This window comes from Haemaphysalis longicornis, unplaced genomic scaffold (genome assembly GCF_048455015.1).
Source record: "Haemaphysalis longicornis isolate Haplotype H1 unplaced genomic scaffold, Haemaphysalis longicornis Haplotype H1 scaffold_31, whole genome shotgun sequence".
Classification (NCBI taxonomy): Eukaryota; Metazoa; Arthropoda; class Arachnida; order Ixodida; family Ixodidae; genus Haemaphysalis; species Haemaphysalis longicornis.
This window is the reverse complement of record NW_027526340.1, coordinates 2,120,107-2,134,592: the sequence shown is the minus strand read 5'-3', so window position 1 is coordinate 2,134,592 and position 14,486 is coordinate 2,120,107. Positions and strand designations below refer to the sequence as shown.

Sequence of the window (14,486 nt, the reverse complement as noted above, 5' to 3'; positions counted from 1 at the left end):
TGAAGCCGCCTGCAACAAACACGTTTTATTTTTAGGTAACACCAGAAATGCCTTTGACTCGCTTTGTCCTGGTGGTTTCCTTACTGCTGGCAACTTTCCCCAAGTCGTAAGTATTGAAATTTTTATTGATGCTGTCTAATTTCTTTATTGAACGTTAATTCGCATTTGCAAAAGGAAAAAACCGTGCAACTTGTTTTGGACTAAAATAAAATAAGCAATCTAGATGTTTTTCTATGTTGTTTTTAACTGCCAATGTACCAGCGATCCAGCTGGGTATCCAAGCTTAAAAGAGGATAATTTGTGACATGAAATATGGAATATACATTGCGAGGGTTCGTGTAATAGGCATGAAGTGGCTTTCTAATTTCAGCCCTGCGTTCCCAATTGCAAGAGCATAAAATAGCGCATGCTTGCATGTAGCAGAATCATCTCTACAACATCCCTGTGTTAAGAAGTCGCTACACTTGCTACGCCACTGGAGTGGGTAGTTCGAGGCCTTAACTTTGAAGAGCACGTGCATGAAAAGGTCAGGGAATTCTAAGGTGCCTTGATGCTTAGTGACTCGAACAACACCTGCTGTGTGTGGGAGGAACTTTCCCTGCCAGAAAAAGTTTTTAGAGGGTATTTATTTATTTATTTATTTATTTAACACAACACCCACATAAAAAACACTGATTACAGTTCTGTACAAAGCAAATAGGAACCGTAAAAATTGAAATAACGAAGTTATACAACGGTGAAGGCGAACAATGAAAGCACACAATATTGAAATGAAGCACTTCATCTGCCGACATGCGGCGGAAGTTTCACTCGACGTGAAAGACGCACCTCCCGCTTAGTTAGATTTTTCCAGTGTGATGTGTACCTAGGGAAAAAGGTCACTGTAGACAGATTTGCTCTGCGTGAAATTTCTTTTAGTTTAAGTGAATGATCCCTTCTTGATGATGTAATGTGGCTTTTGTAAATGCTTGTCGCGGTTTATTTCCGTGTTTGAGTGGAGCGTCTCGAAAGTTCCAAATGTAATCCTTAGAATAACGTAAATGGAGTAGCGTAAGAAAATTTCGAAAAACTAAAAAATAATGAAAATATAAAAAAATACGGAAAATGTCAAGCGTATACCGCATGGCATTTCCACAATATTAAAGATTTCCCGAAAGGTTTACCTGTAATCATCATAATCGCGCAATTGGAGATAATTGATCGGACAGGATTTAGAAAAAAACAATAATTTTGCTGGAAGAAACTTACACTCAAGACAGGTGGCATGAGAATGCTACGCATTAGTATATAATTCTCTTAATTTCTGGAGATTTTTTTTTTATTGTCGCAACGTTACACTTAATCCCAAGGAACAAGCGACGCACTGAATATTGTTATGCCGGGTTTACTTATATAATTCTTTTATTTTCCCAGATATTCCGGAGAAAAACAGCTGCTTCGTGAGAGGTAATGTGCCGTGATTTCTGTTCCTGTCAGTTCTGCTATGTGCACATATAAGGAAAAATCCTCCGAAAATTCTCCTGAACGCCTTTTCTGCACAAAAATGTGCCGACGTACTCAGAGAGGGCTGTTGACCTAATAAGTGTTCGTACAAGGGCAAGCCTTCTAGGGCGATAATTGTAAATCACGGTGAAACGAGGTCGCACCACTCTTTGCAGTAATTTGGTAGAGGGACCCGTCATATACATTCGTCGCCAATCCAAAGATAAGATAGCTGCCCGTAATAAATTTTGCGTCAGTAGAACGCTGGGGTGTTTGAGGAATGCTTCTTCATTACACCAAAGGAGAACAAGACGAGCGCATTTTTTGGCGTTTTACTTTACGCTCAGTTGTTGATTGATTGATTGATTGATTGATTGATTGATTGATTGATTGATTGATTGATTGATTGATTGATTGATTGATTGATTGATTGATTGATTGATTGATTGATTGATTGATTGATTGATTGATTGATTTAACGAGCCGACGCAACGCAGGTGATGAGGCGCGCTCCAGATAATTTTGAGCACAATTGAAGTGGCAGAAATTGCACGAACTGCTAAACGGAGAACTAATTAAATTATTGGGTTAGTGCTCTAATAAAGATCAGACTTTCCGTTTACAAGATCTGTAATTTGGGCCATTCATCGGCTATTAAAGCCGGATTTTCGAGGAATCGGCTAAATTGCAGACTCCCTTTCTTGCAGTGTGAAACATCAGTAGCATCACATATGTGCAAATGCGTGAAAGTTAACAAAATTTGTAATTGTGAAGGGGAAGACAACTTATATAGCATAGGCAAAAAGCTTCCTAAGCTATTATGGATGCTGGTAGAGCTCCCACATATAAACGTGGCTTAGCGCTCATGTAGCCTGAGACGCATATGTAACTAGCGAACAATCTTAGGGCACCAGTATTCCCAACATCACGAAAGACGATCCTGATGATGCTAAGGGCAAAAGTTGGCCAAGTTGATAGGGGGTTTATAGGGCATGACTGCAAGACTAACTGAACAAGGACTTAAAGAAGTCATGGGCGTCCCGTATCCCGCCTTTACGTCCTCGTTCAGTTACACTAGTAATCATTCATATACAGATAAACCTGGATGTAACGCACCTGTATGTAACTAAATCCTGTATTTAAGGAAGTTTCTCAATTCCCCATCGCGAGCCCCATCGAAACCCATGTGTTTGCGACCTCTATGCAACGAAGGCGTTGCGACGGTTAACCTGGATATAACGAACTCGCTACACTGATGAGTCATTGTTTTTTCCCCGTTTCTAAAAATTGGCTGGAGAAATGCACTAATATAGCGAATTTCGAGTGCACCGAAAACTAGTGTGCTTCTTCTCGTGTGAGTACGGTGTCGGTTAGGTGCTAGGCCAGCCTGTCGGCGTGTAGTCGCGTGTATTTACTGCTATCTGTGGTGCTGGTTCGTCGGTGCTCAGTTCTGATGCCAGACAATGGAATGTTTTGTCTTTTCAAGACAAACTCGCAATTTTTAAATTTTAAATGTCGTCTCCGTCGGCGAGGAAGAACGTCTCCGTCAGGTACAGTATACAAGCTAGTACCCTCTCAAGAATTCTGAGTACAGAAAGAGCATCAAGTTCGAGAAAAGGCGCGCTTTCATCATACGTTTGGTTCTTGAAACGTATTTGGCACCAATAGTGTCCAAAGGCAAAAGTTATAATAAAGTTGCGTTTGTAAATACGGGGGTAAGTGATCTTACTTCTTCGGAGCGCAGTGTAGTGCCTAAGTTCGTGCAAAAGCAGGAGACTCAAATCACGCAGTTTTTTACTGTGAAATAAATCTTCGTGAAACGACTGTGAAATCACTGATGTCTAGCATTTTGGTTTCGTTTCTGCTTCATTCACGCCAAGCGACAACCTGCATGTAACGAAAAATTGTGAATTTTTGTCAACTTTGTTATATCCAGGTTTAACTGTAATATTCTTTCAGAGCAGGCGAGCGGTAGGCGGGCGAGTTATTTTCCCTTGTGCCTTATTTATCAAACCACTTATTAACTACATTTATGGACGCAATTTGATCCCGGTGAAAAAATAAAATGAGGTGCACGCGGCAGTGGACGATATAAGCTACATTATCGCTTTAGCATACTACGTATCCAGTTGTGGGCTTTTACGCTTGGAATTTTGCCTAATTACGGTAGTTGGTTTGATTATTATCTGTGTACCTTGTCTCTAGCGGCCGAATATTTTTTGGGGATGCACTTTTTGCTGTTTCATAAGAGCCCTGTCACATGGTTAGCCGGCATTACAGAAGGCAAATGTTGGCCCAGTTACACGGATAATGTGTGTGAAATGTGTAACATCTGGAGGCTGGGCACTATAAGTAGACAAAAATATGTATTTTCCACATTTGAAAATAAATGCAGTCGCAGAATTAGTCTCGTCGTATCCCTTCGCAATTCCTCATTTCCCCTGTATATTGTGTCCATATCTTCAAACGAAATAAAAACATGTCTAAAATTGTGAGCACATTTTATGGCATGGCTGAATGGCTTTTGTGAAATACGGCTTGCTTTATTATTTTTATCGTGGGTTGCTAGTGAAGACGAGCATGTCAGGAGCTTGCGTGCTGCACGCGCCTCTCGGTATGGGTATGTTACAGCGACGGAAACAATCTCTAGGACGTTTGCCCCGTCAAATAAATAAAATAACAGAACTGGTTCACGAACCTAACCAACTCCCACCAATGAATTTTGAAAAAGCGTAAGACAGGGTGGGCCAAGCAACACGCCAACAATTGCCTCGGAATCTATCAAGCCCGGTAGGGAATCGCCCGCACGCTCCCACAGGCAGTGCCGCACGCATGAACAGCAGTAGGCAAAAGACTCGCAGCGTCTTCATATAAGGATTTCTTTGTGAAACATCTCATTGGAATGTTCCGAGGAGTGCGCCCTTATAACTTGAGTCAGTACTTCTCTATACTGAAACCGATTCCATCTGCAATGGGTGGTGATGATGGCAATCTGCATCACTTTAGGAAAGGAAGATGAGGGTAAAGCAAAGAGGATAACTGTCTGTTTGCAATAAACCGATGCCTGGAATCCCAGTGTGTCTCCTGTAACTAGCGCAAGTACACAATTACTCAGCGGCTGCCTATTTGCATGCTATGGTAACGGTGCTTCGTATGTACCCGTAACTGACCAGGCGTAGTGGTGCTACTTACCAGGGACAAACCGGGATGCGTATTCACAAACCATAGCCCGTAGGGGCCCGCGCCTGCTTTGTGCACGTTTGATAGTAGAAATCTGCATTAAGCAGATAAAAAGCACCTTACCTTAATTATTAATAAGCAAAGCCAAACTAAAATGAATGGAGCAACCTGAGTTAAGAAAAAACAAACATAAGAACAATCATTCACATATGCCTGCCACAGGTATACCTTCACTCAGTTAGCTACGGGTCAGTTGAAACTACTCTAAAGGGGACAGATTCGCATAAATTTTATATATTCTCAACCTAAAACATCGTAACCACGGATGAAATCTCCCTGATGCACAAAAATATTGAACAAAAGTAGGTGAAACCTTAATAAAAGGGGCCAATAAAATTACAAACAAAAGGTGGAACTAACGTAAAGAGAACAAAACTACCCGAAATTTTGTGCAAAATGCACGAATGGGCCATAACTAGATTACCGGCGTGATAAAAAGAAACTTGTCTTAAGAGAAACAAGCTATTAAAAGGAGAAGGACCTGCAACTAAGCGATTTTATCTGGATTCAAGCGATTGCTGCCAAGAAGCTGAACCTTTGTACCATGAGACCATTTTTTTTTGTTTTCCACGTGGTATTTATGGCACTGCAAGTCAATGTATAAAGGGATATCTACAACACATATTGGCATCTATGTAGAGCGCTGATAAGTTGAATACAAGATGAAAAACAATACTTAACCAATAAAAATTATGTGCATTTGATTTATAATGAGGGCAACAGTGAACACCTAATAAGCAGGAGTTACCAGTCAGGGCGGGAGTCATTTCGGTGTAGGATTCCTTAAGATTAATGATCACTTGGCAGAAGAGTGATCTTGAAGCAACCATAGGTTCCGCGAATCAATCCAGCATTCGCGTTTTCCATAAACTAGGCAAAGCGATTACAAAAAAAAAAACAATCATAGGGCACATTACCGTATAGGGGTGATACAAAATACATTAAACTATGAGGGGTCAACTCAAATTCATTCTTAAGTGTTTTTTGGAGGACATCCGTCAACAGTATGGCATCCCTACAATTTATAAAGCAGTGCTCAGTTGCAACTTACCGGGCACTTCACCAACTTCGGGTGATAGTCAAACGCTTCTATAAAAAAGCATGTGGAACCGAGATAATAGTTTGTCATACACATCACTTCGTTATATGCGTCGCGCACTCCACTGACCCTTAATAAAGCAGATAATCATATTGACAGGAACTCGTATTTAAACTCCAATAGGCGAAAAAAAAAAGTCAACAATTCACTTCTGCAAACTACTATCACGTATTTATGCTCGCCATCGTCAGGGTGTTCACGGCGAGCTGCGGCGTGATATCAGGAGTTACGAGATATATATCTCCAGCGCGTCAAATTCAAAGGCGGCCTGTCCGGACCCAGCGATTCTTAGCATCCTCTGCTGTAGCGCTGGCCTGACCGCCACCGTGGTCGGGTGCAGTCCAGCTGCTGGCGACTCAAGGGCGAAATTTGCTTTGGCAAGTTATAGGAGATATCCGCCAACTACAGTCAAACCCGGTTATAGCGAACTGCGATATGCGCCACGATTAGTTCGATATATCCAATAGTTCAAAATAGCCGAACCCACTAATTACGAGTTTTTTGTGACGGGTTCGCAATACGCGAGATCCCCCCAGCTCCACCCCCCTCCTCTTGCCATCCCCGCATGCAGAAACGAACATAATAAAGTATGTAATTGCCATTCACAAACTACTTATTTATTTCAACCAATAAAGCTACTTTCCGCTTTAAAAACCTACATTCCCAAAAAGCGGTGATTCTTGTTTTAACTTTCGCTTTGGCAGCGTCAACTAGCCCAGAATTCTCTACATGAGACATAATTTGCATCAGTTGCAGTCCGTGTCCTTCAATATCGAAGCTATATTGGCAGAGCACATTGACTGCCGAAAGCGCGCGCCGGACGGCTTCCGCTCGCGACATCCCCCGCCTCTTCGGTGCTTCCAGCAGCGCCAGCAGCGCCAGCAGCCCTGACATCGGCGACGGTGTCGGCGTCCGAGGGGCTCACAGTGAGGGCAACGTCGTCGTAGACGCTCAGGCAATCCTCGAAGGGCAATCCTTTCAGCACAACATCGGGAACGTTGCCGGGCTCGCCTATACAGTTCCCCGATGCTTCCATCTTCGTCCGGAAGCGCTAACTGGGAGGGTTTAATCGTGAGTCAGGCGCGTCGGAAGCAGTTACGGACAGTGCCGGGAGTCACGTCGCTCCATGGGAGGCTCAACATCTCCATCTCAGCCAATCAACATCTCGATCGGCACTCCGAGACCACGCATTTTGGCGGCAATTCTAGGCGCACCGAGTTAGATATATCAGATGTTAACTTCGTTACAAGGAATATGTTTCGCGTGTATTTTTGTAACTGATCTTTCTTTGTTTGATATATGGCATAATTCGCTCTATCCGGTTTCGCTATAGGCAACGTTCAACACATGAACTTTTTCTAGTGAGGGGAGATTTGCTGTACTACTAGAGGACCTCTCGGACATTAGATTGGATATCATAGGGTAAATCGAGAGTTAGAACAGAAGAGGGCTTCATCGAGCGGACCAGCGGACAAATTTTGCGCTAGATAGGACTACACGAGAAGGAAGAACACGGTGTGGGATTCCTAATATATAAAGAACTAGCGGGCTACGTAGAAGATTTCTTCAGAATTAACGAAAGACTCGCAGCCGTTATGATCAAAGTAAACAAGCGTTACAGGTTAAAGATAGTACTATAGGCCAATGCATGAACAGAGCTGTAGACACTTTCTACTAGGACTTGGAATCAGCAATGAAGAAAAGAACAACACCGGCCACGGTTTTGACGGGCGAATTTTACGCAAAAGTCGGTAAAACGCAAATGGGAGAAATGTCCGTGGGAAACTTTCGAATAGACGATTGCACCAGTCGAGGAGAGGCACTGGTGGAATTTGCAGAGAGAAATAACTTGCGGTTGATGAACTCAATCTTTTAGAAACGAAAGAATAGGAAATGGACACGGAAAAGTCCTGTAGGTGCAACAAAAAACTAAATTGGTTTTAAGTGACAGCCCTGGCATTGTACAGAACATTGAGGTTCTAAGTAAGGTTTGGAGCAGTGATGGTAGGATGGTTAGATGCGAGCTATGCCCGACTCTCTAAAGAGAAAGAAGGAAACTCGTGAAAAGTAACAAACTCAGTATGGAGTTCGGCAGAGCCAGGACAGACAAGCTTAAAGTATCTCTCCAAAACAAATTCTTCCTTCTCAACAAGGAGAACGAGGATAATGTAGACAGGCTAAACGACTATACAACAACGGTAAGCTGTGGGAGAAGCAAAATGACGAAAAGAAACTAGAAGACTGACTAAGAAAGCGATGGAACCAATTTTCCAAACTTAAGAACATGAAGGTATCAAGTGCGGTGGATCAAACTTAGTTACCAGATATTTCTAAATTAACTGACAAAAGCAAAACAAATGATATTCGTGCAGTTAACACGGCAGGGATCGAGGAAACGCTGCAAATCGGCCGAAGTTTGAAAGCAACTAAAAGGAAGCTCGCCATCGGAAAAGACAGAATAGAATGCACGCGCTCAGAGACCAAAAGCGTAACATTGTGTACAACATATACAGTGCAATAAATGTAGCAGAACGATTCTACACCAGAGTGTATGCTAGCGAGGCTAGATCAGATGGAACCACTCATAGTACAAGCTGCGATATCCCACTAGTGAGTAAAGAGGAAGTAGAAAAGGCTCTCAAGGACATCAACAGAGGAAACACTGGTGAAGGCGGCGTAACCGGGGATATTTTGAAGGGGGTAAGAGATGTAGAACTGGAAAAGCTTGCTACACTATTTTTGGAATGCCTTCGGGATTGAAAAAGTACGCGTAGCTTCAAAATGGGTAACATTCTTCGTATTCATAAAAACGAAATACCAAGGACCTTAAGAATTACAGACCCATCAGCCTACTCTCAGTTGTTTAAAAGCTATTTAGAAATGTTATAGTCAACCGCATTAGAGACAACCTGGATTTCCAGCAACCCAGAGCGCAGGCTTGGTTTAGAAAAGTGTACTCAACTATAGATCACATCCATGTGTTCAGTCATGGGATAGAAAAATCTGCAGGATACATTAAACCCCTTTACATGGCATAGTATTGCTGAGTGGGACTGCAGAACGCTTGCAAAAACTGCTTGAGGAACCACAATCACAATGCATGGCCGTGCTGCTGAAATAAATGTTAATTAATCTAAAGTAATGAGGAATAAGCGTGCCGAAAGCGCTGTCTTCAACGTACGAAAGGAACCGCTAGAAGATGTAAAAGAATGTAGCAACCTCGGACATATGGTTCACGCTGACCCGAACCACGAGAGAGAAATCCGACGCAGAATAGGAAGGGGCTTGGGAGCACTCGCTAGGCACTCCCAAATAATAAAAAGTAAGCGACCTCTATGACTCCAAAGATAAATATACAACCGCGGCATATTGCCAGGGATGACAAACGAAGATGAAAATTGGCGTCTTACTAGATAACTAGAAAGCAATCTTAGATCGTCTCAAAGTGCCATAGAAAGGATAATAACCGGAGTAACACCTTGGAACAGGAAACCAGCTTCGTGGATCAGGGCAAAATCTCGACTAGATGGTGAGAATATTCATAATCAATTTTATCATCATCATCATCATCAACAACAACAACAACAACAACAACAACTTCTCAACGCCCTCTGCAGGGCAAACGCCTCTCCCATAGATCTTCAATTATCCCGGTTCTGTACTAACTGCGACCAATTTATCCCCGCTAACTTCATTATCTCATCGTCCCACCTAACTTTGTGCCACCCCATGTCATGCTTGCCTTTTCTAGGGATTCGCTCTGTTACCTTGAATTCACAACGGCTATCTTGCCGACGCATTACATGCCCTGCCCACAACAATTTCTTCTTTTTAATTTATACTAACCAGTCTTTAACATGCGTTTGTTCCATGACCCTCTACGCTCTCTTCTTGTTTCTTAACGTTACACCTATCATCTTCCATTCCATTGCTCGCTGAGTCATCCTCAATTTAAGTTGAACCCTTTTGGTGAGCCTCCAAGTTTCAACCCCGTAGGTGAGTACCGATAATATGCAGATTTCCTCTTAGGGGATGATATCATAGATGGTATCATAGTTCAAGTAGAGAAAAGGAAATGGTCTTGGGCTGGCCATGCACTGAGACGAACTGACAACCGTTGCACAAATAGGGCAACAGGTGAGTACCAAAAGATTGGACTAGAAGGGGAAGGCTAATGACAAAATACGGAAATTCGGTGGCCAACACTGGACTTGAGGGGCGCAGGACTGGAGCTGTTGGAAGTGAACGGGAGAGGCCTTCGCCCTGCAGTGGGCCTTAGTGGGCTGTTGTTGTTGTTGTTATTGTTGTTGACGACGACGATGACGACGTCGACGACGACGACGACGATGATGATGATGATGGGTGTGTAAAATGCCGCTACCATTTCCCTAGTAGTCGTAACGCTTGGCTCCTCTGCAAGCTCTGCAAGCCCTGGGGAGCGTGCAAGCTCCAACTTGCCTGCTCCTTCTGGCTTCCCCTTAGGCTTGCTTGCCCGGCAGGCTTAGCCCGGGCAGTAAAGCGGCAGTGCCGATATAGCTCGCGGCATCACCACCATTTTATTTTTCTAGTTCTTTAAAAGATTGCGCTGGGTGACCTTGGTCTGGCCATTAAGTGCAGACGGCGGCAGCAGCGGACCGCAGCGAACAACCCTGGGCCAATACCGGGCAGCCCCGTTACTCGGTTTTGGTTCGTTGCTGCGCGAATTACGACGTGTACGAGGCGTAATCGTTATCAAACAACAATTCAGTGATTGGGAACGGATGAATTTCTTCGTTAAACAGACAAATGTGCTGCAGTTGTCTTCACTGGAGTTGCCTTGCACTTAATAGGAAACGTAGGAATCGGGCCAGGCCATGTGGCATGCCTCATTGTACAGGGTGTACCCACTCGCAGGTTCACTGGCCATTTGAAGTGAAACTTCTAGTTTAAACTAATACTCTAGGTGACAAGGACTTTTCAACAACAGCCGATAAAAAAATACGATGGACGCAGTCGGCGATGATCGCGCTTTAAAAAGCCAGCGAGTCCGGCGGACCGCTGGCCCTCCTGCTGCGGTGCGCCGCTCTTTTGCGTACCTGCGCACTCTGCGTGCACTTTCATAAACCGGGATCGTTTGCGACGCCGTTACGAATACATGGTGCAGCGTTAGCTTGCCGTTTTGTTGCGTGTCTCAGTGACAAAATACAGCGAGCGTCAGAAGCGTGAAATCTGTTTTGCGTTTCCGAAATCAGGGGCAGTAGAAGGACAGTAAAAACAAGGTGGTCGCGCGAACTGAGAGGCCGCTCGCTTTCTTTGCTGGCTCTCACTTTACCTAATTACGCTCTTGCATTATATATTCTCAGTTCGCACTTAATAGGCTATAGTGATTGTCAGCAACGTTTTGAATTGTACGGCCGAGTTGCATGCAGCCGACACGGCGGAGGGCTGGACGGCAAATCGGTGGGAGGGGGAGGGGGCTTTGAACGCAAAAAAAAAAAAAGAAATAGCAAATTGCCAATAATATTTGACAATAATCTGGTGAAGTGTGAAGATGGGGGACACTTCAACTGGAAGCGACCAATTCTCTGTTCTTGTCTCGCTGTCTTACTCCATTTGAGGACAAAACTGGCGTGTCGGCGTTCAGATTGTTAGCAACGACCTCTGCACTAGAAGATAACCAACAGAGTCAGTGATGACCGTATGTAAATATTCGGGGCCGCGCGCCGTGTATGCGGCTGTTATGTTATTCAGATATAGAAGTACACATCTTTGCAGGCAGCGGGTGTGCGATTTGGTTCTTGTTTTGCGTCCTTTAATAGCGCTTAATGTGTTTATTTGACGCTATTGCCTCACCTACTCGCTAGTATACATGTACCCTACCGTTCGTAAATCGTGCGGCGTAAAAGGTTACGCAAGAATCATTTAGTTTACGAAAATGCAAAACAAAATATCCACTCGTTTTCAAGGCGGTGCCAGGCCAGCAGTGTCAGCTGAGTCAGCTGCGCAATTCTTGCGTTCTCTTGCATGCTCCCGCTGAAGCAACCTTTTGCAGTTACCAGCAGCGTTCCGTGTTTATGCTACTCGTGAACTTTCCAGTTACCAGCAGCGTTCCGTGTTTATGCTACTCGTGAACTTTCCTTTGTCGACTGTCGACCGCACGCAAGAAGAAAGAATGGTAATGGTCGTCAGGAAGTTAGACCACCCGACCTGGCGATACTGTCCCATTCCACGACGACCACGACAGCTCGCTCAAAAGAAAGCCGATAAATGGGCTTGTTTTAGCGGATATTATTTTGTTTAGCCTCTGCTACTACTTTAAGGGCTATCTCATACAGTATGCAGTCATTTCAACGCGCCACAAAGCGATTAAAGTAAGTACAACCAACTTTCACTCTGGCTTGTAATTGAAAACAGATGGAGGGCGGCGACGGGCTGGGCCTGATAAGGTGTCGGCACCCCACGCCAGACAGTTTCGGGCCCTTTTCTTTCCCTCTTGCCCCCTACCGTAAAACCTCATCGCATCGCATCGCGGCGACGGTTGTCAGCTTTTGTACCCAAAGCGTCGGCCACTAGGGGCGCTGCATGTCGCCAAAACTCCAGAGCAGGAGGCCTATATGGGCGTACACATCGTGGGTTCCTACGGGGTATGGTAGGGGAATGCGCCACTGTGACAGCGTGCCTGGGCATAGAAAATACAGCCAGTAAACGTCTCAGCTTTCTCGTCTTCTTGATTTCCTAAAGCCATGCAACTTATCATCATCGTCAGCCATTGAGAATGCAGCCAGTTTCAACATTATACTCCTCAGTCGCTTCAATGGTGGAAGTCGAAAAGACACATTTCCGTAGTAGCCGCAACCTTGCGTTTTTTTTTTCTATCTGATTGACCAGATATAAAGAATCCCCCCGTTAACGCGTCGTCATAATCCTCCATTAAAAAAAACCTTCATTTCGTCGCGGCTTTTTTGGTGATCGCCCCAGGTGCCCCAATCAGCAAAAAACAGAGCGTCGTTGTTGTTGTGGTTGTTACAGTTGACACTCTGCCACATTTGCCGACTATACTCAGGCACAAAACAAATTTTTACTGACGGGTCGTGTACGCCTGACCGCAGTTCCTCCGGGATCTTCATCTCGTCCACTGGACAGACGTTCTCTTATCGTCTCGAGCGGGCAACGTCATCTATGTCAGCCGAGCTTCACGCCATCAAGGAAGCCATCCGGTACATTCTCCGCCAACCGCCGGGGCAATGGACCATCTTCACAGATTCCAAGGCAGCCCTCCAAAGTCTACTGCGCAACGACTGCTTCAGCATTCACGAACACGCCTCTCGTGAAATAACTTACTTGCACCACCAGGCCAAAGACACTGGGCACCAAGTGACATTTCAGTGGCTACCAGGCCACTGTGGTGTTCCAGGTAATGAAAAGGCAGATGAAGCAGCTCGCAGGGGCCTTCAAATGCATAATATGAGGAAGGTCTTCTTCACCAAACATGATGCCTCAGCTATGACGAAGGCACTTGTTTTAATGGAGCGGAACCGTCTCTGGTCTCTTCCAGAGCACCACTATCCGTTCTTGCAATACATAGACCCCGAGCTGAGGATTAAGCTGCCAGAGCGACTTCCGCGCCGACTAGAAACTTTGTATCACCGATTACGACTCAATGCAGCGCTTACAAAAACTTACCTGTTTCGACTTGGCGCCACCTCGAATCCTTCCTGCGATAACGGCGGATCGCCAGAAACCGTGGAACACGTACTGTTAGAGTGCCCCGCTTACATGCTCGCAAGGTGCCGTTTGGAGCAGAAGATCGAACACCTACGCCCAGGACCAATCAGCCTACAAGTGCTCCTTGGCCCCTGGCACACTCCTTCAGCACAACGCAAAGCACTAAAGGCGTTGTTTGAATACCTGGACGAGATCGGCGTCACTGAACTGATTTAAACTACTGAGAACATGACGTTCGTCGAACTGTTCACGCAAACTACATGATGCCCGTTTCTTTTTTTTTTTTTTTTTACTTCTTCTCTTCTCTTTCTTCTGCCCTGTATCTATAGGGCCTTTTCTACCCTCCCGTACCCATTCCCCCGCCGAGTAGCATGTCGGTGGTACGATTCCGGCAAAACTCTCGGCTTTCTCCTCTAATAAAGAGCTTTCTCTCTCTCTCTTGTTCCTATAAGAAAACGGCCTTCGCTGTAAGAAGTAAATAATACGCACGTGGAACCCTACAGGATTCGAACCCAGGTGTGCACAGTAAAAGCGCTGTTCTGAAAGGACTGTGTTATTTTTCTTTCTTTCTTTACGGAACTGTACTGTTTGCGCCCGTTGCCAGCGTAAACTAAAAGTTGTGGCTTCTCCCGTAGATGGTGCATATATACAAATGGCGTATTAACCATAAATTGGGAGCTTCAAGGGGCAATAAGCCCGCTTCAAAAGAAATCACAAAACTGTGAATAAACAATCAAAATGTTGTTGTAGAATATTTATTGTCGCGGGAGATCTGAAGGGGGTGGTACGTGAGAGCAAGTGGGGTCGCGCAGAACCCTGATTTTTAAGAACACTTTGGGGTGAGCACGTCTGCTGGCTGACTAAATTTGTGCAGTTTGGTGAAGACACGAAAGCGATGAAAGAGATGTAAGTACGTACAGTTAAGCAGAAAAGACCCGGTGGAACTAATTCGCGCCAAAAC

At 44.6% G+C, this 14,486-nt stretch overlaps 1 long non-coding RNA gene across 1 annotated transcript in view; it reads left to right on the top strand.

Annotated features, from left to right (window-relative positions):
* The first annotated feature begins 1,413 nt into the window (after positions 1–1,413).
* Positions 1,414–14,486, top strand: part of LOC144177786 (uncharacterized) — a 33,183-nt gene continuing 20,110 nt past the window's right edge. Inside the window, exon 1 of the long non-coding RNA XR_013323854.1 lies at positions 1,414–1,446. This is a non-coding gene — a long non-coding RNA (uncharacterized LOC144177786). The remainder of the gene's footprint in view (positions 1,447–14,486) is intronic.